The following is a 5189-nucleotide window of genomic DNA, read 5'->3' as shown; positions in this document are numbered from 1 at the left end:
CGTAATATTTTATCTTTAATGTTATGGTTGAAAACAATTATAAATATTTTTTCTTAGCACCATGCTTGAAAATTGTTGGAATTTTAAGGTTTTTCAAAGAAGTGATATTTTAAATTTAATGTCATGCTTAAAAATCGTTGGAATTTTAAGGCTTTTAAAGACGTGATATTTTATCATTAATGTCATGCTTGAAAGTCATTGGAAATTTAAAGTTTTTCAGAGTCATGATATTTTGTTTTTAATGTCATTACTAAAAAGTGTTGACATGTACCTTGAAAAAGAAAATGAAAAAACTTTATTCCGGCATCAACACTTTTCGATTTCAAGGTGTTTTTTGCACCAAACAAAATGGTTTTTATAGTTTTTTACTGTTATTTAAAAAAAATATTGAAAATTTACTTTGAACCACAAAAAAAGAGCTTTATTCCAGCATAAACACTTTTCAATTTCAAGGTGTTTTTACGTGTTTTTATGGGTTTTTTGGGCTCGAGTACCCGTTTTGAGGTAATAGTTCCCGTTTTATCAGTAACTATGTTATGCATGATATAAGACTGTGGAGTGGAAGTTGAGTTCGACCATTCTAGTCGTGCTAGCCACTGCAATCAAAACCTAATGCAGGGTACATTAGGTTATGTTAGAAAGATACAAGAGATTGTTCAAGTGGATTTTTCTTCATTCCAGTGTGTTATTTTTAGGTGCAAGTGGTGGGACACCTTTGATCGAAATAATGTAAAGGATGATCCCGATAGAGGTCAATATCTATCAACTCTAGAAAGATGTGGCATGAAGCTAGCAAGCCTTATGTTTTTCCAAAACACTGCAACCAAGTGTTTTTTTACCCAAATGTATTAGACAGGGATTGGTGGTTTGTATTAAGACATGACCCTAGATCAAAACATGTTTTAGAGAACAAAAATGTTATCGTGCCAGGTGCCGAGGAAGATAATCAAGGTGCTGACAATGGAGAGTTATATGTACTTGTGTTATTTCATCATTTATACTATTGTTGTATGTTTTTGTTTTCATTATTTCGCTAAGTATTTCCAATTATTGTTGCTCCCTCTGTTGACGTCTTTGTTACATGATTGACATATAAAATACATCAACTTCATATTTAAAATACAATTTTTTTATTAAATGAAAAATGTATTTATTAATATGGAAACATAACTTTCAATTTAAAAAAAAACATTATTAATGCGCCAAAAACACAGTCATGCACTAATTTCGGTGCTCTGTAAAACACAACCTCACCATAGATGGTGCACACATACCTATGATGCACCGTTGTTGGTTCACAAATTTAAATTTTCGTAGCGTGCGTCACGTGTATGCACTAGTGCGCATGTATAACATTTTCACACCAAGACAAAAATTCCACGTTATCAAATGCATCAAGATATAACTATATTTTTAAATATTATTTAGGCTTTGGTGCGAGCATAACATACCAAGCACAACGCATTTATGATGGTGATTAAGAGGCATTTATTTGAGTTTCAAATAGACTTGGTGATGCATTTTTGTTTCTTCTTTAGAGTATGTAAAATAAATATCTTTCTTTTCTTTTTCTTTTCTTTTTTTATGTATGTATTTATAACTAAATTATTTAAAGTAGGCATATATTTATCATTGTGAACATGATGTAATATTAGCTAGGAGAAACGTGAAAAGAATGTATTTTATTGAATATCTCATGATAACTATGTGGAAAAAATAATATTTTTTGAGTTGTTCATTAAGAAATAATCAAATATATTATCTGTCAAAAGTTTAAATCTAATATAAAATCATTTAATTTGAATGACTTAACTCATATTTTTTTATTAAAAAGAGTTAAATTTAAACCATTACAATAGCAAATAAATAACCAAAATAGCATCAAGTGTTATATATTTATTACTAGAAAAAAGTTCACTTGCCTGTTTAAGGGAGAACTTCCAATAGAGCAAATCCCCAACTACAAATAACTTTATCACAAGCCTTTTTTTCTTTTTTTTTCTTTAGAGAGAGAAATTTTTAATTTAAATTGGTAAGAGTTTTTCTTTTTGTTAGTCAAATTTCTTTCATTAGATTTCCATAAAAACAAGGATTATGAAAGATGTCTCAACGACCCCCTTTTCCTCATTCCAACCAAACTTGTTGGAATTGGGGGTTGGAGGATGCCACAGATAAGCCTTTACATGCATTATTTCCACCAGGCTTAGAAGCCATACAGTGCTTACGGGAGACAAAAAAATTCATAAAAACTAACAACAACATATAAAGGAGGGGGTTGGGCAGGGAGTACATGGGGGTTGCAAAATAACCAGCATGTTCATGCATATGGAAGTCAATATGTTCCACCCGGGCTTCCAGATTGCAAATGTGGTCATTCATTCTGCGATGGCTCCATCGAAGGCTATCTAGTTGTTCAAATATCTCATTTTGGCTTAATTTTATATCATTCATATATGCAACCAATTCATTGTGGTCTTCATACCTATGATTAGGAATGATGTCCATATTGACTTGGATATCTCTTAGTTGCTATGTTATAGAATCCATGGAAACTAGAGCCATTATATGACCCAGAGTGTGAGCCACTTTGTCCTCACGTTTCAAGCTTGCAAAGTTTCCAAAAGAAGACTCTTATGACTATGAGTTGGACAACCTGCATTGAAGTGATGGCCATCCCCATGATGAGGCCCCCCTCTTTGGCGTGGCATTTCTTTCAAAGTTGAAGATCTGACCTTCGAGTTCTTTGAGCACCCCCATCAAAACTCCTACTAGAATAGAAGTGAGAACAAACACTAGAAGTACAATAAGGCTTGCTAGTCCTAAGTATGATAGAAACCACACTAGGGAAGGTTCAAAAACAAGATGAGAGGAACTTCATCGAAACTAAATGACTTCCCAGAGAAGACACGTCCTAGTAGCCCACAAACCCAAAAATGCAAAATTCTACCACCTAAGATATTTGAGGGCAAACCCACGAAACACCGTCCCTAGAACAACAATAATTCAAATGACTAAAAGCACTTAAGGGAGAAATGAATGACCCCTTGGTCGAGAAGCAAACATAGGTAGCCACTGAAGGTGTGCAAGAACAAGGGCACCAACAAAAGCCAGACTTGTGAAACCCAAGACTGTAACTAAGAACAACAACACAATGATGATCTTTTAAGACTTGTAGGCGCAAAATCCATAATTCAAAAAATTCCCCTTCCCAGAACTCCCAAACATTGCTCGAGGGACAAAATACAGACCACCTAGACCTGAAGAACCAATAAACTAGGGTTACCTTCTCAACGCTTGAGAATAAGACCACCGTGAACCAACAATTCAGAATTGGGTGAGGGTGCTGAAGCTTCCAACCATATGTTGAGCCAAGAACCAATTCACCGCTCAGGATCATTCTAGGGTCCCAAACACTTGTCTGAGAGCCAAACTCATTCCAAACACCGTGAACCGGTCTTTCACTGTGCTACGCCTACAAAGAAAATACCCAAGCAAGCACCTATGGTCCTCGTCTCACTCTCTGCAATGCTCCCTCCTCCCAAACTTCCAACTGTGAAATGAATTCCACCTTCCTTCTTAACATAACTGAAGTACCTTCTAGATTCTCCTTCTAGCGTGTGTACTTAATGATGGAGCCGCTCATAAATATGAGCATGTGTGCCGCGTGGTGGAGGGGGATAACCCCGAGGGCCGCTAGTTTAACTTTTGTCCACCTCCATCGAGGGAATTTAAATGTTGTTATAAAGGTTAAATTTAAATTATAAAAATAGAATTTTTAAAGTTGTAATAATTTAAATTAATTGCTCCAAGAGGCGTTCTACAACTCAATATGGGAGAGATGTTGTCACATAACATTACATTTAAAAATAGTAAAATAATAATTGAAATTAAGAAATTAAAAATAGTAATAAGAAAGGAAATTAATGTCCGTCATAATTACAATACTTCAATTTACACCTTAATCTTATATAATTCTATATAGAGATATAATGTAACGAAAGTTAAAAAAACAAAAAACAAAAACAAAAACAAACAAACAAACAAATTTTTATTATGGGAAAGAAATATAAAAAATATATAATTTACTTTTTACTACAAGGAAAACATGTAATTTTTTCACATGACAAGAAATAGCATTATTGATATTACATTATGTGTAATTCATTCTATGTTCCATTCACATGTGATCTTTAAAACAGAAATATATTTATAACAAAATATTTTATAAATACTTTAGATAGAGAAAAATGAATTAATTTAAATTGAAATTTTTCTTATATTTTGGCTTTAGTGAGAAAGATTAAGAGAATTATTATTCCATTAATAGTTATTTGATAATTCAATGTATGACATATACTTGTAAAATTTTCAATGTTTAATATGGATTTGATATGTAATGTTTTAAAAAATATTAATAATAAAAATAGTTAAATGTATACATATAGGAAAAAATTATGAGGGCGCATATTTTAACATTTTAATATGGAGAAGTGAATTATAAATCAAATATTTCATTGTCAACTACATATATATTATATCAATTGCCTAGATCCACCAAGCACATAGAGGGATCAAATCTCTTTTCACTCAAAAAGATGTTTGCATCTCAAGAAATTTGATCCCTCTCCACATTTGGTAGATTCAGAGTTAAGATGGTTCTACGTTGCAGGTTGTAAAAAAATTCTAACTTGAGTTTTTTAAATTTAACAATAGATGGAATTTTATAAACCAATATTGAATAAGTTAAATTGTGTTTTTGAATAATTTATTATTAATAATATTTTACATTAAGAATTGAATTTGTTACACATTTTCGAATCTTTAAGAACTAACTAAATTATTTTATCATTGTGAGTATTGAAATATTTTACTAATTAAGTTAATAGAATGTCAATGAACTATCTAAGCAATAGAAAAATATTTATCGTAATTTTACAATTATATTTTCAACCATGCTAAACTTTGTCATTTATAAAAATATATTTGCATTTTTTTAAAAGTAAGTCATTTTACATGCAATTTCATATATAAAAGTTTGATATAAATTCATCAATACAATTTATAATAAACATTATTTCATAAAATAAACACCATGGCGATAAACATCTAACAGACATAAACATCATCTCAGATTCACATTTGAATTCACTACCATCATCTAGTTATATACACTTTTAATAGCACATATA

This window comes from Pinus tabuliformis, chromosome 8 (genome assembly GCF_031772625.1).
Source record: "Pinus tabuliformis cultivar Carrire ecotype Pingquan chromosome 8, CPIR1, whole genome shotgun sequence".
Classification (NCBI taxonomy): Eukaryota; Viridiplantae; Streptophyta; class Pinopsida; order Pinales; family Pinaceae; genus Pinus; species Pinus tabuliformis.
Note: the sequence above shows the minus strand (reverse complement) of the source record.